This window comes from Lagopus leucura, unplaced genomic scaffold (assembly GCF_019238085.1).
Source record: "Lagopus leucura isolate 7727_CA_CO unplaced genomic scaffold, USGS_WTPT01 Super-Scaffold_100018, whole genome shotgun sequence".
Lineage (NCBI taxonomy): Eukaryota > Metazoa > Chordata > Aves > Galliformes > Phasianidae > Lagopus > Lagopus leucura.
In genome coordinates, this window is record NW_024962272.1 from 1,241,170 (window position 1) to 1,265,599 (window position 24,430).

At 37.0% G+C, this 24,430-nt stretch overlaps 1 pseudogene; it reads right to left on the minus strand.

Annotated features, from left to right (window-relative positions):
- Nucleotides 1-22,672: 22,672 nt before the first annotated feature.
- Nucleotides 22,673-24,187, minus strand: LOC122183416 (annotated as a pseudogene).
- Nucleotides 24,188-24,430: the final 243 nt, after the last annotated feature.

The window sequence follows — 24,430 nt, forward strand, 5'->3', positions numbered from 1 at the left end:
ATTGTTTCTGTAGCTCTAGCTAGAAATTAACTTGGAGAAAAGGAAAAAGTTAGTAGCATATAGATTAGACACAGCCTGGCTGCCATGATAATACTACTAGTTGTTTTTTTATTTGATCTTTGTTGACAAAATTTATACCCTCAAAATGTGATAAATAATTTTTTCACAAACTGGATAGAATAATGTAACAGTAAAAACAATAGTTCACCTTATTATCCCACACAACAGGCAAAGAGGTTTCACCACCATTCATGCAATTCTCCTGGATTTAACTCAAGTACCAAGATTAATGTTGCATAACTCAACATTTCTAATTTATTTGGGGCTGTTAATTGGAAACAGTTGGTTTGAATTTCATGCTCTAATATGAAACTTTGTTTTAAGACTATTACTTTACAAAATAAAGAAATAAACAAACCAAACAGAATAATAAACAGAATTTTCAGATTTAAAAAGAGGTTAACATGCTATATTTTTTTGTTCTGCTACATACAAAGAAAACACTGCGTATTTTTTTGGAATCCTGTATGTGGGTTTCGAATCTTCGGATGCCAATTCCAGTAGAAAAGTCAAAGATTTCTCAAATAATGTATCTCAGAGTTGTGCATATTACTGTGTTAGAATGATTCTCAGCTGTGTATTGCAGAGGAAGCCCAAAAAGTTCTAGGCAAAGGACATCTCTACAGAATGTTGAATTTATTTGCAATTCCAGAACACCTTCCTTGTACAAAATGATCCTTCTTTTCATTCAGTCACATGCTTGTAGTACAAACCCCAACATAATAAGTTAACGTATAGCATAGCCTGTTACTGATTTGGGATCCAAATCTCTACCTTCTCTGCCTTTCTGGGATGAATTTTAGGATACCACAATCAAAACAGATTTATAGCTGTGTCACGATTCCTCAGGTTCAGCCATTTATCCAAACCTTCCCTCCTCTATCTGTCCTGAATATTTGAAAAGATTTTAAAACTCTATTGAGTAAGTTTTGGCTCTTTCCTGATATGCTGTCACACTCAGAAATGTGTATCAAGTGAATTGATAGCAATAGGGGAAAGGATTTTTAAATCCCATCTGCCTTCACCCCCCTTTTTTATTGCAATGTAAAGTTTCTTTTGCTTACTAAACTTTGGGATAAGTGAGGCCTTTGATTTTATTAATTTATTTATTTATTAATAATTAATAATTATCTCCAATTTACTATTACATGACTCTGTACCTAATGTCGTGGGGTTAGCTGTTATCCATGCATCTGCCAAGATATTTTCACCAACCTTGTGTCAGATTCAAAATCTGTGATTAATAAAGTGAAGTAAGTGAGAGGGAAATGCAAATTATTAGAACTGGTGGATATGATATATGAATATCATTAGCTTTTCCTTAAAGAATATTTATATGATTATACGAATGCAAAAAGGCAAAGCAATATTTTAGTCTTTCTCTAGTCACTGAAACACTCTGAAGCAGATGGACTGTGTGACTGATGATTCAATAATTGCACTCATTAAAAATGTTCACGCTTTTAATTTCCCCCCCCTCACATTCTGTGAAGAGCTGAGGAATGAAATGGTTTTGTCATTGTCAGCAGACAGATAATTGAGTTTGCTTTGATTTCCTGGGGTGCCCCTTCCCCACCTCCATGCTGTGGATTGACATCTCCAGAAGCGTAGCAGAACATTTGAATCAGACCCAACTGTCTTAAAGGAGAAAATCACCATGGAAAGTCTTCTATTTCCCTCTCAGTGTTCACTTGTGTGCACTCAGTGAGCAATCTACCTCAGCAGAAGACAGCATGCATTTGCTTTTCTGCCAGATTACCTCCTGCCATGATGCAGTTACCTATCTGGAAGACTCAGGGAAAAGATAGTTCTGCCTTGAACATGTGTACAGGAAGTTTCTCCTGCTTATTTATTTATTTATTTTGCCAGCTAGAATCAGCCTAAAGGTGATGCAGGGGAGGGGTCTCCAGCTGTGTAAATGTTTGATGCCTATTATTACAAGAACAAAAAATCAAAGTAATCTCACATAGACTGGAAGGAAAAAAAAAAACTAGAAATAAGAACAGTGAAAAAAAGTTGTCCTGATTTCTCTGAAGACAAGAATAAAAGTCTCCCAGCTCTGTCAAATAGAAGCTTTGTTTTGTTTCTATCATTAGGATGTTAGAAGTTTTGAGTTTGCTTTTAAATTTAAACAGTATAACAGCAAAAGCATTTTCCAAATGAGGCATTACATTCACTCATTCTACCTACCCTATCGTATGGGCACTCATTTTCCAGATGCTAGTCTTGAAATAAATATTGTAGAAGTTGTGTAATCCATGATTTTCTGGCAGTTTCCAGCTGCCTTTCACATTATCCATTATCCGTATTTTGCAAAGCTGAGATTAGAGCATCATGGTTGTTCAGCCTATTTCAAAGAACCCTTGCCAACACTGCCTAAGATCTTTGAGCTAAAATTTTGCTGCTCCCATGTTTGTGTTTCACTCTTCTATATGAGCAAAAGAAAAATGTATTTTGCACAGAAAATTCTCTCTTTGACTTACTGACTACACTTCCTTATATGCCAATAAGGCAATTCTCATCTACTTTAATAGCACTTAGGAGTCCTGGACACCTCTACAGCTTTACATCTGTGCAAACCCTCTATTAAATTTCCACAAACAGAAGCATGTAATACATAGATATTAACACAAAATACATGGAGTTAAAAAGTTTGTGGGTATTCCTACCATTCTTTGCCTCAAGCACATTGCACCATTCATTCTTTGTGTCAGTCAAGTATGAAGATTTTTACACAAACTGGCAAGTGTGATTCTCTGCTTCATACGTGGTTTCAGCAGTTGGAAAGGTTGCCTCTACAGGTAAAGAAGGCCCTCTTTTCCTTGTTCATGAGCCAGCTTTTGTTGTTTGTGAACTGTTCTCCTTGACCTGATGCTCAGGAAAAGTCTGCTTCTGCAGATTAATCTGTCCCTCTATATCTAAATTCTAGTTGTTTCTTTCTCCTCAATAATACAGTAGCTCCTTTATCATCTAATATGGATGTAAATATTCCATAACAGAGCCAGAGCAGTTCAGTGTTGCCCCTTTTTAAACAAAGTAGTGGGTCTGTATTTAATTTTGGATATGTGTCTCAGCCCAAACTATAAGCCAAATGCAACTTCTGTGTGTACTGACTGGCTCGTCCAACAGGGAACGTTACATCCTTGTCATGTGGAAATGTTGCTGTGGACTGCACAAGTCTATCCTATAGCATCCTTATGTAACTAAAATCAACCAGACAAGCTATTGTATAGGTAGCCAGTGCCATGTCTGCTCTTGATGAGCACGGCCATCATTACTAAACTACTGGACTCTTACATATGCAGAGCTTCTGGTTTGGTGAAATAGTCACATTTGTATTCATTTCTTGGCCCAGACTGTGGATGACCTCAAACTTTTCAGGTGGTGCTCCCTGTTTGCTTTCTTTTACTGTGTCTTATTTTTTCATAGCTGACATCAGGATACTGCTCTACTCAGAGTATACTCTGAAGCACACATTGCTGGGGATGCAACAACTGCAGGGACATGAAGGAAAGGAGCAGGTAGGTAAGATAGAACTATGTCCTTTTTCAGGTAAAGGGAAAATGCTAATGCTGCATGAGACAAAAAGACGAATGTCAGTGCAGTTGCAAGGTAACAAGTATTTAAAGGCACTGTTTCTTTATGAGTTCAAGCACTAGAGTAACTTTCTTCTCAAACAGTTGGTGACTCATTGCTCATAATTGGTATTTATTTATCACTAAAATTATTTTTGTGCATCAGTGCCTCACATGAAAAGGAACAAATATATTTTATAGCCAGATGTGTCTATTCTGTTGCATAAATTGGGTAGAGAAAACAAAGAAACAAAAAAACAACCAACTAGCTCCAGATTCACTGTGTGCCACACTCATGCCCACTGCATCTTACAGCGTCCATCTGGGTATCATAGATATCTTTCATGGGAGTCCCAGGTGTCAGTTTTAACAGTTCAGGTGTAACATGGAAATAGATGCATGTTTATCCTTCCAGAATTCAGAAACTACTGTTTTTCTGGGACAAAGGGCTGGGGGGTGAACATCTTCCATCATCATGCTCTGCAATGCAGCTTACTTGCTCAACCTCCAAACGTTACTGGCCAAGCATAATGTTCACATTTCCTTTTATGGGGTTCAGCTTCACAAACCCGTATCTTCGACAGAAAATCCTCTGAGGACAGCTTTCAGAATTTAGTGAACCTGAAAGAAATTTCATGAAAACATTCTTTGTTCTCCTCATGAGTCTTTCCCCTCATGACATTACTCTATTTCTCTTTTCACGAGCAGATTTCATTTTTCATCCTTATTTATTATGGTATATTATGCAGCACTATTAAAACCATGCTTTAATATAGCCTGCCTCTTAAAAAAATCCCTGAAACCAATAGAGATTTTCTAACTTGCGCAGCCACTGAAAACAGACTATTTTCTTCATGGCTTGTCAGTATTTTACATAGCTACTGAAAAAAAATGTCTTGCCTGGTTGGAAAATTTCTGTTGTAACTGATAGCAAATATGGAAAGTCTAATTTGCATATAGATGCCAAAGCTTGCAACAATATACACCCTTGGGAGAGGTCTTGTTTAACTGTGTGCATGGTCTGGCACTATGCTGCCCAGCACCTAATAAAAGCTAAATTGAAACTTTCTTAAAACTCTGGGGCTGCAAATATCCTTAAAATATCAATTTAAATGTGCAAAGAAAGGGCAGAACCATAACAAGTTCTAATAATCATTTAAGAGGAAAAGCAGAGGGTATGGTGGCAAGGGCAAAAAAGAGAGTGAACTTTATTTCAGAATAAACATCGTTCAGATGTGCTAATGCTTTAATTCATCAGCCTATATGAGGTTTATTACAATGGTGGAATCAGGCAATACCAAGGAGATAAAAAACAATTCTGTGTAAAGGAGAGACAGACTAAACTAAGATTGTTTATACTGTTGAAAGAACAACAGAATCAGAATGGCTGAATAGTGAAGAGAAGATGAAATGGAAGGTGGAAAGTGCAGAAAGGGTAGGAAGGTAGAATAATAAAGTGCATTCTTCTTCCTCTTTCTGTCTTTCCTGTTTCTTATTTGAGTTTTCAGTGCTGATTACAAGTTGTGCAGAAAAGCAATTATCTGATATTGTGCCTAGGGAAAACTAAAGGCTTTCAAGGGAAAAACAACAAGAAGTTTTCTTCCATAAATTCATCAAATTAAACTAACTCAAGACTTCAAATGAAAGTGTATATGACAAATATAAAGTTTAAGTAACATAATCTCAGAAATAGAATTTACATTAATTTCTAATTGGACAGAATAAAATTGTTATTTGGTAAGAGATGGCTTTGAATTCTATGATGAATAGAAACAGGACAAAAAAAGCACAAAACTGGCCACACAATCTGATATTCCACATTTGCAGTCTGGTGGATTCTACTACCAAAATATCTATGGCTCCTATTAAGCCACATGGTAGTAAATTCCATACTGTCCCATGAATTCTTTCAGCATCCATTCATCTGAGTAATGGGCCATGGATATCTGAACATCATTGTAGTCACCAGCAGAATTTTGAGACTTAATATGCCAGCTTCATGTAAAGGAGGAGTGACTGAGAGTGTTAAGTATGGAACACTGAGAAGTGCTTCTACAGCTTTGTCCTGCCTAAGAATTAATCACAGAATCATAGAATGGCCCAGGTTGGAAGGGACCTCAAGGATCATGAATCCCAAACCTCACACCACAGGCAGGGCCACCAACCTCCCCATTTAATACTAGACTAGGATGCTCAGGGACCTGTCCAACCTGGCCTTGAACACCTCCAGGGACAGGACATTCAAAACCTGTCTGGGCAGCCTGTTCCAGCACCTCACCACTCTCATGGTAAAGAACTTCCTTCTGACATCCAACATAAGTCCTCCCTCCCTCAGATTAAAACCATTTCCCCTTATCCTGCTGTTCTCAAAGAGTTGATTCCCGTCCTGTTTATAGGCTCCCTTTAGGTACTGAAAGTCTGCAGTGAGGTCATCCCTTCTTTTTTCCAGGCTGAACAAGCCCAGTTCCCTCAGCATGTCTTCGTAGGGGAGGTGCTCCAGCCCTTTGATCATCTTTGTGGCCCTCTCTAACAGCTCTCTGTCTTTCATGTACTGGGGACTCCAGACCTGGACACAGTGCTCCAGATGGGGCCTCACAAGGGCAGAGGAGAGAGGGTCAATCACTTCCCTGTCCCTGCTGGCCATACCTCTTCTGATGGAACCCAGAATGAAGATTGGAAATTTCTGTTTCTCCTTTATCTCATAAATCAGCAATATAATTAAGGGAAGGATGTCATTTAACCTTGTTAGAAGAATATCCTTCGGAGGGTATTTGTTTTTTCACTCCTTTTTTTTTTTTTTTTTTTTTTTTTTTTTTTTTTTTTTTTTTTTTTAAAGCATATCAATTTTTTTATTACCCAGTGATGCTACCTGGAAAAGAGGAAACTAATATTTATCACATCTCAATTATTTATTTTTTATTCTAACAAGTGTTACAAGCAAAATTTGGTTTTATGACAGTCTAAAACCAAAATTCTCTCCTTGTTTTTCCCTCCATTTTTCCCCTCCCATTTGAGTATTTGCCCCTTAATCTTTCTCCCTGAAGTTTCCAGCTCTGGTAACATAATGCTCTCTCTCATGCTTCATCTTATCCCTAGAGAATCTATACAATTTGCAAAATTAGTGTTTCCTGGCTGATGTCTAGAAAATTCACTTAATCATTTCATCAAGCTTATACAAATATGGTGAAATTAGAATTTACAATAATGTGTTCCAAAGGAACAAGGAGATCTGCTTACAGTTTATGCCCTGAGGCTGTTTGATAGTGGATCTGCAATGCTCTGCAGATTTTGCAAGCTCTATGAGCTATAGGGAGAAAGTAGTTTTCATCAGACTGTAGGGCCAGATCCACATCTGTGAATCTACATGCCATGTCACCAAGTACGGTGCACACATTATTTTGGTTCAGATCATGTGTGCACTTTTGACTCACATCTCTGGATCTCTGTTCACATCACTGAGCATCACAAAGTTCATGAACTGATTTCCTTTCAGACAGAGCTAAATCAGAACACGTGTTCTCTGAGAATACAGCCACATCCAACTTCCAGAAGCTGCTGGTGAACACTGGCTCCATGGGACCTTGGAGTCTGAAAGGGATGTGAAGTAAACTCTCCTGATATACTTATTGCGTGGCAATTGAAATCTTCACAGCTGATGCTTTACTCTTTAAATCCGCTCCTAAAGGGTTGCACTGCACATAAATACAACCATCATATTTAACCATCAAAGCAAGATGAGCTCTGAACATGATAGATGCCAGAAGCATTGATGGTCCTTGCAGGAAAATCCAAGTCATTATCTCCCTGGCCTTTTGACAAATATCGGACACAAAGTAACGACTCATTTATTTACTCTTTAAAGCAGTTTTATTCTGATTTTACTCATGTAAACTCTTTTTCCCTCCAGTGCATTGAACATGCAGTCACTTATAGACTGGATATTGTGCTAATCTGAGATCATGTTAGCCAAAGAAGCATGCATGATATTCTATTTGTAGAATGTGCTGACCTTGAGGAAATTTATTTTAACCCTGGTGAATTTGTTGGTTTAAGGATAATTTGTGGGTACCAGAAGGGTCACAGATAAAAACATTGCTTTGACCTTCAAAGTGCTCAACTCTAACACGTCATTATGCAAGCTGGGAACTTTTCAATCCCTTCAAAATGCATCATCTAAAAGCATTCTTTTTGCTTGTCACTCTATATTATTCCTATCTGAACATCTTTATTATATCCTCATTTTCCATAGCATCATGCAAATTTCTTATGCCCACCTTCAATGTCCTTCACAACTATAACCTTTCTGTTTAGTCTTTTTTTTTTTTTTTCTTTTCTTTTTTTCTTTTTCTTTTTCCTTGAACTCTGTAGTGGTCTACCTTAAAGTGAGTGAATATTCAGCAGTGACAAAATGCTCCCTATGTTCCTGCAAATAATAGTCCCCTCTTCTCTTGGTAGTAGTTCCTGAGGAAAGCATACCATATTACATCCTGCAAGGATCAGTCACTAATATTACGTAGGTGAACCGGAGTTTGACAGTGATGATATTTATTTAAGGAAAATAAACTGATTCAAATTGTATAGATATATTCAGATTCACATTTCCTTCATATCTTCAGTTTGAAATAATCATTTATGGTCTTTTTGTTTCACATTACATTCCATGTTCCTTGGGACTGAGATTTTGTGTTTATAACAGCACTCATCAAACAGTACAGAAGACACCTCTGGGCATTCCTATCAGTGCATCTCTAAACCATATATTAACACTGAATGAATTCCAATCTTTGATTTGTTTAAATAAGTTAATCATACCATACTGTTTACTCTCTTTCTAAATAGAACGTGTAAACATTATCTCTGATTCTAATGCTTATAGAACATTATATTTGTTTGCGTTCAATGCTCTTCCATCCTGAAAAGGTGTAACATGTTGTTAGGAAGCATAGCTCCTGACAACACTGGCACAGATACTAGGCAGTTAATGACACTAGCAAGGCAGAAGTTGGATTATCTAAAAAAGAGTGAGGATGTCCAAGGAAAAAAATGCATATAGGTGTAGAAAATTGGATGTGTTTAATAGTAGGTGGAGGGAGTTTTGAAGTAGCATCTGTTATTTGCTTTTCAAAATATTTGAAAAAATTATTTTCCCATGGAGGTCTCAAAATCCCACTTATCCTCCTAAGGAAATATTGTTAAAGCCAAGGATTTTAAAAAGTACAGACAAAAATACGCATAGAACACAACAGTAATATTGGTGATATTATTCTAGATATCCTACAAATGGGAAAGTAATTAAAACATTGGGTTTGGTCCCCATTATAAATTGTGCTTCATTTCTCCAAACGTTAAAATGAATTCATTAAGCTGGAACGTGAAAAAAAACTGAGCCACCAGCCAATGGTAGAAACTAGATGAATTTCTCAGTATTTTGTACTATCTTTGTGTACTGAAGTAATTTACAAACAGATAAGTTTTGTCCAAAAAGCAACGATCATTTTATACATTCATATATTAAGATTTTGCTGGAATACTGGAATACTGTATAAATATGTGTACACAGATCATTCCAAAAGTAATGTTTCCTATTTGCTATCTGAATAAGCAATTTCTCAGCTACAAAACACTATTTTTTTTCAGTATAGTCACCACCATTATCTATGCATTTTCACCATCAATGAAGAAGAGCCTACATGCCACACTTGTGAAAATCTGCACAGATGTCTGGAACATGGCTTATATTTCATCTGCTGTTGCCATCACTGAAACACAACAAACATTGCCTCTCTGTGCTAACATCCACTCTTTGCACAGTTCCCAGCTGACAGCCTGGGAAACAAGCCACAGTCCATGGAGGCAGAGGGACATTTCTAGTATCCTTAGTGTTCCCCATTTGCGTGTTGCAGCAAAACTCCTCATAATGAGTGTCAGAAATACTAAGACTTTCAGAAATGCACAGCAGGACTATTCCAGAGTCAGAGATGCTAGAAAACAGTATATAGTACTTCTGTGCATACTACAGCATAACTGCTGTAGTTGTCCAGAACTTGGGAACGAGAATGTCTGGGTTTCCTAACACAGAGACAGCACTAGTATAAGTAACCTGAAAGCTTAACTCCTATCAGATAACCTAAAGAAATGCAAGAAGTTAATGGAAATGATAATTTTGTCAAAATAAATTACATTGCTCTGAAAGCATTTCAATTTCAACAAGACACCTCAAAGAGAGTTTTGAAATCAGAAAATTCCCAGCAAGTTCCGCTTGTGAGAATTTGGCTATTAGGATCATTGAGGTGCTTGGACTGACCAGGCAAAGCATTCCTTGATGTTTTTTTCTATAGACAAGCAATGCAAGATGTCAAATACATTGAAGGGAAATGAAACTAAGTACACAGGGAAATTACAAAGAGAGATTTTCCTATATTTTTAACATAACAATTATATTCTGGAAGTGATCATATCATGTTACAAAACGTGCAAGTCCTGGTGTTTAGATAATTAAAGGAATGTTTTAAAAAATGCATTCTGGCTGGCGGGAAGGGATTATGTGTGGATTGCTTTTAATCTTCAAAAGATCAGATATAAAAAATATAATCTTTCTATTGCTTGTATTTAACCTGACACAAATTTAAACTTTTTTTTTTCCTAAAAATATACAAATATCTTATATATCAAACAATTAGTTTGAAAATTTCCTTTAGAAAATCTTCACAGTGCTAAGATGTCAAAGAAGGAAGATGTCTTATTTCCCAAAAGAATCAGGGTTGCTTAGATTTGCCTCTGCAGGAACTATGTCTAATTCCTATTAAAATTTCATTGATTTCTCTATAGGATCTCAGAGAATTTGCAAAGGGTCCCTTCACTTTTTGCTGGTCATCCCAGCACATCAAAATATAGCTTATACTCTGTGTGATTTAATTAATTGTAATTATCCAAGTTAAGAAGCTCACTTAAAGGATTGTACTTCAATCAACACTTTACTTTTCTACAGTTATGCACATCACTTCACACTGTTTGTATAATAAATAACAGCTATGATATGATTGCACACAGAAAAGATGATCACAAAATGGAAGCACAGGGAAGAAGAGATGCTCTTAGCTCTACAAATAATCCAAAACACTCAAGAACTGCTGGATGAGAATTCTAGTGTATTAACAAAGCCCTGTTTGAAATTAAAAGGCCTTTAGGACCAGTATTTTCCCAACTTTTCTCTGTCTTTCTTTTTTTCCAAAAATAATACTTTCACTTCATGATTTTCTATAACATAACCATCAGCTGCTGTCTTCTAAGAGCTGAAGAAAAACATGCACAGAAGTACTAAGACACTACTGTCTGGGAGAGCTTAGATGAAATGAAGAATCTTTTTATGAAGCTCTAATGTACCCAATCAAAACAAAAAATCAAATCCATGAATATCCACAACTGTTGGCTGTATGGGGCCCCTGCAAGGCAGCCTTGAAAACAACCTTCAGCATCTGCTCCTCCAATTTGCATAAGTAATTGGTAAGTGATTAGGAGCACACGCTGACAAAAACAAGCTCAGCATGTGATGGAGTAGTCTGATTCTCTTCCTTCAAATTACAAGGAATTTCAAAAAGATTCTTAAAGAACAATTACTTATTTAAAGAGTTTATGTCCTTCAGGTAACAGTCATTCTTGACTTTTCCCTGGAGTTATGTTCCTGAGGGCAGTGAAGCTGTCAGTGATGAATACTGAGTAAGGGACAAAGATTTCAGTGTAGTCAATGGAATGTATTTCTGTGGTCTTCTGTCTCACAATATGTGGCATGTGTTGTGTTCAGTGTAGCTTGAGGTAGGTAATGCCTATAACTGAAACCAGCATGGTTCTGGGAGGCTTCTTCCAACCTCCTGCACTGTCCCATGAACTGTTGCATGACAGCACTACTACCTTTTCCTTTTCCTTTTTGACTGGTGGCAAACACAAACAGGAACAGAAAAAGCTGGTTGCTCCCGAAAGAGGAGGGGGTGGCTTAGTTTCAACATGTCTGGAGAACACCTTCACTTACATGAATGATGAAATAAGAATGAAAAGTTGGCTCCTTGGACACTCTCTGCTCCTGGCAAAAGGCAAATGGCAATCAAGTCCTGAGTTGGGAGTGCAAGACAGTTAAAAAAAAAAAAAAAAAAAAAGGTAGCAAATTTTAGCAGCAAATAAAAATAGCAGGTTTGGAAAAAATTATCTGAATAAGAACAAACTGAAATGATCATTTTATTTTTGTGTCTGATCTTATCTCACAATCTTCAAAGTCAAGTCAAAATTCCCAAGAGTACTACTAACCTGCTGTAATTACCAGATACAGTCACATTAAAATTATTTCATCACCTCAGTGACAACTGAGTGAACATTGGCTTAGTTTAATTTAAGTGGATTCATGTCCCAAGAATTTGTCCTTCAATTTTGGTGGAAAAAAATCTAAAAACTATGCAAGTAAAAATTCTCCCAAAGAAAATCATCTGTGAAGTTTAAGCAGAAGCATGGAGTTTCACAAGTTATGAGATACCAAAGAGTAAATTTTGCCACTTATGACCACCTCTGCTGCCCTCTGTGCAGTAACAAAAATTTTTGCTTTGCAGGTTTTTCTTACTCTCATTACATGGTAAGCAATAGTCTATCAAAACCACCCCCTCCTTGTCCTTCCCTTTAACTTTACTATTGACAGTATTTTCTTGCTGAGGAAGGAAAAGAGGATTGGGATGTAAGATGTAACAAAATTCCTGCTGTTCATTGCCCCTGAGGTGATATTCCCTGTCTTTGGACTGTATGTACAAGATTCGACAGAAACAATGCCATTGCTTTCTGTGCACGTGCTGCTGGCCATTCCATGAGGTTACATAGAAAATAATGTAGTAGCTCTGTGTACTCTGTCATATCTGTAACAGGAACAGCGTGCAGTTAGTCCCAGTGGACAAAATTTCCTACATTTACTTGTGGACCAATGCTACTGGGATGGAAGCACAGAGGTGGGCATAAAGGAGTCTGGTTTTCAGTAGTTATACCAGTTATTTCTGAGTCCAGAACACAACCATCCTGATATATTAGATACTGAAGAAAGAGAAGGGTTATAAGTCAGCATGAAATGACTTCAGTGAACATCTGCTGTAAGCTGTCTGTGTGGCAGTAGATGTATGTGAACTCTTGGAATTAATCAAGCAGGGCATGACCTTACTGAAACATTTATGAAAAAGCACTTGCACACCATGGCAACAGAGTCTCCTCTCTCTCACTCACAGATGCAGAGGGTGGCTCTTCACCAGACCTAGCTTCCACATTTCTCTGGGGAACAAAAGGGACAAGAAGTGCTATTGATTTAATTGTTTTTGTGAACTGCACAGGTCACTCTTGAGCATTTAGGTTGGTAAAAACATTGTATTCCTGTTGGTCTGTAAGTAGCTGTACAGAGCTTTCCCAGTGTAGTGTGTAATTTCGCTTATAAACACAAGTCAGAAGGCTTCATTGCAGTCAGAATGCAGGTAAAACAGATATAATGCTGTACTTTATTAATCCAAAGTCAAATAGGATGACTACAGTAAAGCAGCCTGTCTGCTGCAGTGTTCTTTTTCATTTCACATCCCTCATGATACGATTTTCAGTACTACTGCAGATGTCTGTGAAGAACAGACTGGAGCTGATATTTTCACTGCTCAGATACCTTTTGGATTGTACTAGAGGCAAGTAATGAAGTTCCTGGAGTCAAATTTTTACTTTCAGGTATGTCAAACTTGCACCCTCACCAGAGAGCCTGTCATAGTTTAAGCTTATACATGTAGCTGCTGATTTCGTTTTCACTCCAGATTCTGACATTGTTGATACTCTACTAAAGAAAGACTGTCAGTTCCCTCTCTGTCACAGAGCAGGAAATATTTGTCCTTGGTATTTGGCTCTGCATGTAAGCTTTTCCATGTATTTTTCAACCGACTTTCTGTAATAATTTTCCTACTATTCTTCATGTTTACACACATTTATTGTGTACTATGTCCCTATCTCCATTAGTCAACTCAGAGAGGAATGACAGGTCAATTGGCGTTTGCCTCAAACTTGGAAGAAGCAGCATCCATTAAAAAACAAAATTAAATTGTGGGTGGATGAACAGAGGGGAAAATCAAAGGACTTCATTTTTCACTAGAAAAAGAATACTAAAAGGTTATGTACATTGCTAGATCAATCAATACTTATTATTTGAAAGCAAATCTCTAACTAAAATACAAAGTACAGATCTGCTAGTGTATGACAGTGTTTAAATGCATGTTTTCATATATAATCAGGTTAACCACTATCCCATTCTCTGCTGTGTTTTGTAACTGTTAATCAGTGCCAAGTGATACTTGATACTCTGTGTTCCTCCAAAACATCATTCTTTCTTTCAGACCGTGCAAAGAGAGAAAATAATTATACATTTGTGCTTCTACCTCAAAGTTTTTGTACTCGTTCTGAACAACATAGGCAAAATGTTTCAAGAGAAATAGTCACCACTTGTTTTCTCTTTTACCCCTCCCTTACAACCCCCATATTTTCACAAATAAAAAATTCAAGGTATCAAGGTTAGCTGCTATTCTGAAAATAATGTTTATCTTGGCTTTGAAGGAGTTCATAACTGCTAACTTCTCTCCAACAACTCTTATAGTGATCAGAAATCCTGTCTGAACTCAGATCAGAATCCTGTCTGAACAAAGGTTGGTGAATCTTGCCTAGTTAAATTCTCCTGAAAATGAGTAAGTAGACTTTCCCTCAGTAAGGATACTAACAACATTTCTGAGCTCTGTCTAACCTCTTTCCATGCAATATAAGCTATGTTGTCTAGCCTTGTTGGAGCCTAGTGCAAGTGCTGTGGATTTCAAGCGATTATTGTGCTATGAGATCAACAATGCAAGTCTGTCCTGTAGTTGGGTATCAAGATACTGCCTGTGTGCATATCTGGTGCACTTAATCATGAAGTACCCTTTTAGATACTGCAAAAGAAAGGCAAAGGATGGATTTGCATCAATGGACCAGCTTGAGACCCTATGATTGACTGAATTCCTAAATTTTATGTCAATGTATTTTTATTTCTGGTGCACGATATCCTCATGAATAACACTTTGGATTGTCCCAGACACTTACTCAAGGACTCGTTGCTGTTACTAGTCCAGGTGATCAGCATTTTTTGTGGACTTGAGTTTTGTTGGTAACTACTAGAGAAGAATGTGGACATCTCAGGTTGTAGATGTTGCTGCACAAGTAAATAAGTTATTTAGAACATTTTAAATAAATACTGGAAACTGTTTCTACAAATGCTTGAGATGACAGATGCTTTGTAAATAATTTTAAGTAATTGATAGAAATGGATTGTACATTTGCTGATGTGTCCATGTAACATGAGAGATGAGTTGTGCAGTAATCATCTGAGCAAAAAGTAGGCAGAGAATCTCCTCCTACCCAGCTGAAGCTGTTACTGTAAGCGTTTTTACTGTGAAGATTCCTGTAACCTTCCATCTTATGACTAACCAATCTGAGAGATTCCAGCTCTTGTCCTGTGTAAAATATCTCAATAAATTAAAGATTTTCTTTTCCTGCAGAAGCTCTTCTTGTTACGGTTTTTGCATTACAGTTGTAGATATTACTAGGGAGTATTTGATACAGAATGGACTAAAAATGTCATTTCCTAAAGGCACTGTAGAAAGTATAATCAATTTGTGCTTGTACTGCCTATTAAATATCATACTAAATCTACATGGAGAGCACTGCTATGCAAAAATAGTATGTTGCATAAAATCTTCAGTGCTTGCTGAAAAAACTTGAAGAGAATACTTTCTGCTGAATATAAAAATATTAAAAATTAAATTATTAATTTTTTAGGAAAATATTCAATTCAAATTTTAAAGTAAAATGTAAATATACTGTTTTGTCTTGTGTTCGCTTATCAGTATAAAAATATTAAAATCTCTTTAGAAAACTAAAACAAATTATTTTGGTTTAATACCACATACCACATTTCATCACATTTTTGTTTTTCCATTGGCATAGGATCATTGAGTTTCAAAATTTTTGTTACACGCTATAAAGAAAAACAGAAAATACAAGAAATGTTATTATTTGAAATGATTTTGTTCTCATTTTAAAAAGACCCGTTTGTCTTTTTTTTTTTTTTCCCTTTTTTTTTTTTTTTTTGTTTATTTTTTTATAAATATGGTGATCTTTTGGTGAATGTGCAGATGTGCAGAGTTGGTAAAAAATGTCTATATATCTAAAAATGTCATAGAAATCAGTCTTTGGCTTTACTGAAGCATCCTGTATTTTTAAGAATCATCTGCCTTGCTGTACCTGTGACACAGATTTAACATTAATTTTAGTCATTCATAATATTTATTGCTATGTTCTATAGTAGAAAGGGTTAATGCAAATGAAATACTTTTACATAGCTGAGACAAAAATGCTTCCCCAATTTTAAACCCTTTGATGAACAACATTCAAATATTTGTTCTGTAAATAATTCTAACCAGCAAATTCTGAGAAGGAATAAATGGCAGGATGTTGAAAATTTGCAAGTAGATTCTGCATATTAGCAGAATTAACAAGTATATACTGACTGGCACTAGTGTGAGTGTGCTTATCACACAGCATTATAGAGGAACAAGAAATTTTGCAGGCTTATGCATGAGTGCAAAGTAAGTCTCCACTAAGGTTTTATTTAGCTCAGAACTAAATTCTAAAACAAGATAAAAATGAAAAGCAAAGGAAGAGTTCTTCATTGACAGTAAGTAATAAAAGTAACCTCTCTCTCCCACTCTCCTTTTTTTTTTTTTTTTTTTTTTTTTTTTAAATAACATACTGGAATTTGTACTTATGAGATTCCTATTTCACCATTTGAGGAAAGAGGTAAATCACGGCAATGTCATATTTCATGCCACAAGAGTACAAAAAAAAACCACTTTTCCTGTTCTTTTAAATGTGCATTTAGACCAGTACAGAAACAATTTTTATGATCCCACACACTGAGGCTAAAAAGACTTTCTCTCCAACATGCTTGACCTAACGGAGGAAATGAAAAATGGTCTCTAGCTTATCTCTACTTGCCTGCCTAGCATACTAATACTCAACCTGGAAAAATGGTAAAACTTAAAATATGAATGAAAATCACTCTGCGGTATGAAAAAGAGAGAGTAATTCGGTACACCATAACCAGCAATTCTGCAATGGACAATCATCAGTAGCAATTGTAATAGGAAATGAGTTCTTGAACTGACAGTTTGATAGGTTAAAAGCTTCTCAACTCTTTCTGAAACTTTGAAGCCTGAAAAAGAGAACATTACCTTCATTCTGTTTTACTTTCTAATAATCCTTCTTCTTCAGTACTGTAGACTAATTGTTCTCAGACCCACTATTTATACATCTATGTCATTGTTAATTGTCCTACAAAACACAGAAACTCTCCAGTGATCACTTAACCGCTTTCCAGTTCCAAGCAACACATATAAGTTTGTGTTTACATTATTCATCTCAGATTTAATTTAGGTTCTGCAAAACCTTAAGAAGCAGACATCATAAAATAAGAAATTTGTTAATTGAATCTAGTAGACTACATTTATATGTAAAGTAATGCATATAAAAGCAACGCATTGACCAAGAAATGTATAGAAATGCATTCTAAAAAAAGAAAAACGTAACAAAATATGTTTTCCAGAGTACCTGAAGACTAGCACAGAACAGATATGTGGGCAACTTCTATTCGGAAATTCTACTTTGATCTTATTAGGACTGCTAAGTTTTCTATTACGGTTTTCAAAAACATGGATTGCTGTAAGCAATACTTATGAGTAATATAACAACACCTCTTACCTTTCTTGATATAAATCTAAGAAGAATTACACTGACAAAGTGGATGTGTGTCAGGCCATGATGAGTTATCCTAAAAGCTCAGAATCATATAATCAAAAAATTATTTATGTTGGAAGACACTTCTAAAGGTCATTTAGAACAACCTCACCACCATTGTCAGGGACATCTCTCATCACATCTATCTGCACACTTCAAGAAAAGGGTCATCCACAACTTTCCTGGGCAGTTTGTTGCAGTGCCTCATCATTCTCAGAATAAGCAATTTTCTCTTAAAATCTAATCTAAATCTATTCAATTTCAATTAAAACTGTTATACCTCGCCTCAACACTGAACACCTTTGTAAAAAGTCTCCCTCCATATTTCTTATAAGCCCCCACTAAGCACTGAAAGTCTTCAGTAAGATCTGACTGAAGCCTCCTCTTTTCTAAGCTAAAAACCACCACTCTCAGCATCTCTTTGTAGGCAAGGTAATCCAGCCCTCTCATTATTTTTGTAGCCTTCCTCTCAACCCACTTTAGCAGGCCCACATGTGTCTTCTGCTGGAGTGCCAAATCTGAACATAATTCTCCAGATAGAATTTTATGACAGCAGAGTAGAGGGGGATAATCATGTCCTTTGACTTTCTGGCCATATTTCTTATATAGCTCAGGATACCACTTGTTTTCTGGGATGCAGGAGTGCATCCCTGTCACATACTCAGCTTTTCATCCACTGCTACACCTAGATCATTCTCCACAAGTCTGCTCTTGATGTGTTAATTTCCTATTCTGGTATGGATGTTTGAGATTGACATGACCCACATTAAGCACCTTGAATTTGGACATGCTGACCTTCATGAGGTTAACATGGACCTGTTTCACAAGCCTGTCCAGATCACTCTGGACGGCATTCCTTCCTTCTATCATGTCAGCTATGCCACTCAGCTTAATGTCATCTGCAGGCTCACTAAGGCTCCATTCTTTACCCATTCCTGCAGAAACAATTGAGATTCCTGTGAATTCAGTACAGCATGAATATTTCCTAATTACTCCAGAATTTTGGTACACAGCTTGATAACACTGGAGTAAGTTTAGCACTGAATTATCAAGGAAATATGAATAAATCCATAGATACATTTTAAAGAGTTTAAGTAATCATTTTGAGCTTTGATTCCTACAGGAAGATCTCATTATTTAGTGAATGCAGATTGGGAAGGAGAACAGAATTATTTTTCAGATTTTATTGACAGCAAAATTGTTGAGTTAATGCTCATAAAACTATCTGAAAATTCAATGTGTCTTGTTTTTATTTGTAGTCAGTCAATTTTTCATCATTGGGAAAACACTCATTGCTTTGTCCCTTATTTACGCAATCTGTGAGTGAGCACTCCTGAAGATAACAAAGAAATGCACAATTCAGGCATTTGTATTTGTTATCAGTTGATAGAAAAGTTTACAACATGAACATAGAGTGGATTTTTTTGAAAAAGCTGAAGCATGCAGTGACTTCTTGAGTTCATGCTGCCATTATTAGATCAATGGGCATACTATATTTTCAGTTTTCTTGGTCGAATTTTCTTCCAAATGTTGTTGAAATCTCTTCTTTCTACATAGTATTTAAATTCTCATAATTTTTCCATCTAAATGAAATAGACTTCAGGGATTTTCTTTTTTAAGGCTCTTCTCACATTAATTCAATTTTACCTTTTCTTTTGAATGGCCATTTACAAATGCTCTTCCTTCAGTCCTGTTCTTTATGGCACAATGTTAGAGCACAGGAAAAAATGGTAGTGGCATCCCTTCGGCTCATTTAATCATTCTAAGTGTAATAGACAATAATGACAAAAAATTACACAATTCTGAGAAGCCAAAGGGAGAAAAGAAAGCTAACTATCAGATGCACTATTTGTGTCTTAATCATTGCCGACACGCTGAAAAACTGTGAAATAAAGTGTTCTTTACAAGGTATAGATATGACTGAAAATTTAGTAGGATCATTCATTCGTTAGGATCTTATCTGAGATCTATTAGAAATAATAGGTAGCCTGCCCAGTCTTTGCACTGAGCCCTAAACATTATCTAAACATTATTTGAATTCATATGTTATGATAATAGTAGCTGCCTTATGAACCCTGTTCATATTCTCACTTATCCACAGCATATTAAACGAAAAATAATATCTGCTTTAAAAAATGAAAATCATACAAAACAGGAGGCCCTCTGTCCCCCATAAAAGCTGCTTAACCATTATAATCAAATGCCAAGACTAGCACAGATTCAGGATTAATAATATATATATATATATTTATTTATTTCTACACTATATTTACCATGTCATGAGCTTGCTGTGTATTCATTTTGCCATGGGATTACTCCAGGGTGTAAGAGCTCAACAAAGGGAGTCAACATTATCAAACCATATGAATAATGATTAATCTGAACAAGACCTGAAAAATCAAATCCTAAGAAAGCATAAATGAGCGTATGCCAACTGATGGCACAAAAATACCGTATTTTTACCCTGCATGAATCTGTTTGCTGTTCTCTGTGTGTAACACGGTCAATATTAAATAAACAACTAGAATTTTGAAGGTATTTATTGTTACCAATACTAGCAATAACTATCTTTGAAAAAGTCAATAAACAAAGTGGAGAAATAAAAATCATACCTGTCACATTTTGATACAGTCCTTAGGCAAGCATTCTGTAAAAGAAAAAGGGAACCTTTGGCTACAGTGAAACTTTGGATCTGCAGATGAGATTTCCGTAAGAACTCAAAGAACTCATCACATTCCCAAAATTTCTCCTTAAATATATTGGAATTCCTTGATTCTTCTTTGACTTTATAAATAAAGTGACTAATATTTCAGCATTATAATCAAAGAGTAAGAGCATGCTATTAGAGTTTTCTGATGGCACAAAATGAGCAGGCATTTCAATAAGGAGGAAACTGAATACTCCTGAGAACTCAAGTAATAGAAGTGGAACTAAATGCAATGGGGCAATGAATAAAAAACCACATATTTAGTCCTTAGCTTGCTTCTGCTCCAAAGGAAAGAAAGAGATTCATTAGCTGGAAATGGAGGACAGGAAAGCAATCAAAATGAAAAAGCTGATCCTTCGTCAGTCAGTATAGATGATGTTAATATACAGTAGAAGAGGTATTTCCTGTACAGATAGGAAGGCATTAATGAAATTATGCTTGCTATTACTGATAACTTACGTAGGGTATGATTTTGTTCAACCCAATTTGAGAAAGACATATTTAGACTACAAAGCTGTTAAGAGCAGAAAAATAAAAATTAGGGAGACAAAGAGAAGGAATATTTTCAGTCATAAGTGGAAACTGAAGGAAAATGGCTGTTTTAAGCAGCAAAATGAAGATCAATATATGGTGGATAGTTGCCTAAGAGTACATGCAAGAGCATGGGCACATGGAAGGAGAAGCTCTACATATGGGAGAAGATAATCTTGTAGAGGCCCTTCAGTATCTAAAGTGAGCCTATAAGAAACCTGAGAAGGGGCTATTTATTGAGGGCTGTAATGACAGACTAAGGTGTGGCTCTAAGGTGTGGACCCATGGTGGTTCCATGACGAGTGGGGCGGAGGGATCTGCAGATCCGCGCCTTCGGAAAAAAAGGGAACAGGGGACCCCAAAATAATTAAAAACAGCGCCACCGATCTGAGGAGAAACAAACTAATTTACTAAATATAGTATCAGAATGCAAGATAACACACTATAATACAATATAATCAGAATTGAAACTATTAAAGCAAATATAATGAGAGAGAGAATGTCCGAAAGGTGGATAAGCCTCACCACAACACTGAGGTGAGATGCACAGTCCAGTTGAGCAGCAGGGAGACGGGAGCAGTGCCCACGACGAAGGGCAGGCGAGAAAAATCACATCAGGTGACCTTGCCAGGAGTTAAAACTCCTCTCCCTGACCTCAAGGTCCCCTGGGGAATGTAGTTCTTCTTCTCTTCAGGGCAGGTACCCAGGACTTGAGCATTGACAGTTAAAGTCCCAGTGCCCCACATGATGTTATGATGTGGAATACTGAAAGCCAAAAATCACAAAACCATAACACTATGTAATGTTTTCTAAGATGATTTAGTGTCTTGAAAACTTTACACTTGAGCATTTTCAAAGCAATTCAAATGCTGAGAGATATAAATATTAGTTTGGCAAGTTCAAGTATTGTTACAGTCCACAGAACTTTTCACAGGATAGTGCGTGCAGGATACCCCCACAGTACAAACCATCAAAGAGGGTAATCCCAGAAACATACACATCTGTTATTAAAACTTAGACACTTTCCAACAACCATGTTTTGGATGGAACTCCTGGACTGGTGTGACACTGAAAAGCATCAGTGCAAAAGGCTTTCTGATAGATTTATTTTGTGACCACATCTAACAGATATTAGATGGGTCCCTTGATTCATTTTCCAGTTTGTTAGGAATTTGGAAACACTGTGGAGGAGTTACAGGCAAATCATAATCAATTTGGTAAAAAGGGGTGGAAGAAGGGGTCAAAAGAAATGGTATCACTGTGCAGGGAGTACCAGTAAGCCAGGATGTAAAAACCTGTAAAAAAAACCTGTAAAAAACCCTGAACCCAGTTGTGAAGTTTAACAGATCCAAGGACTGATATCAATCACCACCCAGACCCATAACAACACAAAACATAACACTATTGCAACCAAAAAATGTAATCAAGAGGTACATTCAGTGTTCTAGCATGATCAAATCTTCAGTATTTCTGTCACAAAATACAAATTGTTAAAATCAGCTATTAGCCTTTTTGTGTTCTGTCAAGGTCCCACAGGGATCTTCTGTGAAATAAAACAAGACACCGACTTGCCCTTTTTGGGCTTTGTTAATATGGTTAAAAAATGAGGGAACAATCCAGCAAGTGTTGATTTCATATTACTTTTTCGGGATGTCTTTAGCCTTCCAAGCATATTTGTTAAGGGATCCTGTTAAGGTTAGGGAAACTGGCCTCAGGTTAGCTGAGTCAATCGACACAGTCTGGCTAGGGAGGTAAGAGTGTTTCCCTGGCTTATCAGCCACTGGATCCTGACCCACAGGGATAACTGGGAAGTGTGGTGAGGCCTTTGGACAGAAGGTGTTAAATGGAGGATCTTGTTTCCTTTTGTTGTGAGCTTTCTCATGCATCCACCCTTCACCGCCGCAGCGCTCACTTGGGAGGGGCGAAGACATCAGTTTCCTAATGGCTTGGATAGCTGTTCAGGTTCCCTGGGAGAGACCCTCAGACCTGGGGTTTTGCTTTCCTCAAGATTCTGGAGCTTTTGTTCTGGCCACCAGTTAACTAACCTGACAGTGGGTAATCCATTCATCAGATCTCGTGGAACGCCATTTTGCCAGCCCAGTAACCAGAGGCAATTACGTTTATGATCAATATTTCTCCTACCTGTTTTTACTGACAATGAAACCCTTCCAGTCCCACTGAGCTTTGGTCTAGGTGGCCTGGGGGCAAGGCTGACTGCTGCAAGTCTTACTTCTCTTGGTTCAAATTTAGTGGAGGAAGAAATCACTGGCCCATATTTTCTTCCATAGTTAATTAACACTTGGGCAACCTCTCCCCACGTCCATACTTTGTTTCCTGACTGCAGATGGTTGGGGGTTACAGTTCCTTCTAACACTAGCTGGGTTCTCTCTCCCTGAGACATAGCCTCTATTTCTCCTTGCAGTTGTATACCTATAGGTTTTAACGCCTCTGGAAGCCCTCTAATTAAAGGAGTCATTCTCTCAGGATCAACAGGCATCATCATAGGTGACTCATGGTGTGGCTGCAGCTTTCTATCATACATCATTTGGAGACAAGCAGCCTTTTGAACACTCTCTACTAATTGATCAGTTGTTCCAATAATGGCAAGAGGGTCTCCCCGTTCTAAAGGGTTGAGACCACCTGCGCAATAGGCAGCCCTTTGCGTTAATGACCAGGGAGCACAATTGTTACCGATAGTTAAAAATACTCCTGGTCCCCAGTAACCTTCTGTCTCCTTTTCCGTTAGCAGAATCTGGTCTCCACCAGTGAGGCTAACCCTCCATACATACTCTATCTCTGATTCCTTTGGAGAGCGGCTAAAATCTTTCTTCAATTTTACTAGTTCAGTGGCTGAGAAGGGAATTTCCTTAACATTCATTTGAGGATCTAGATCCTCGCTGTTATCTAAAGTGTATTCAGTTTTTATCAAAGGATGCAATGGAGCTATTGGGGTTTTTAAATTGTCTAGCCTTTCCATCGTTCCTGGTAGTTCTACCTGAGGAAAAGTTTTTTCTCAAGGCAAACTATGGGTGACGGTATCACTGGCATGCTTACACATTAACAGTTCCTTAAAAGCCATTTGCAACAAAGCTGAATTACATTTCTTTCTAATTGTTCCTCAAGGTTCACTATTCGATTCTGCAGAATTTTTAACCAATTCTTGTGTTAGTTTAACCGATTCCTGCAGTGCTTGTATAGTTTGGGTTTCTGCCAAATGCTTTTCATCTCAGAAATCCACAGCTGCTTTTAAAGTAGCCCCGAATACGGCACAAATAAAGGACTTTCCTTTTCCAGCTCGAATATGAGCATTCTTTTGCAGGATACTAATACGGTCCAAAACACTCTGCAAGTTCTACCAGTTCTGTCGTGCCCAATCCATACCTGATAAAGAAGATCGAGCACCGTGTTTTTCTAGCAGATCAAATAATACATCTTCACTTTTCATGGTGGCAGTGCTGTCACTCATTTTTTTCAATACAATGAAAGACCTACACTAAGGGAGGTGGAGGTGCACATATTCAAAAGCTCAAGTGACTCCTTATTTCCTCAGGGAAGCAGACACTTTTCAAATGCAAATGCTCAAAGCACTCTTCCCTTTCTCTGAGGAGAGCACAAAAAGGTCCAAATTTCACACTTAAGTTACAAGATACTTAAATCACAAAATTCAGAGAGGTCTTCCCGAGGAGGC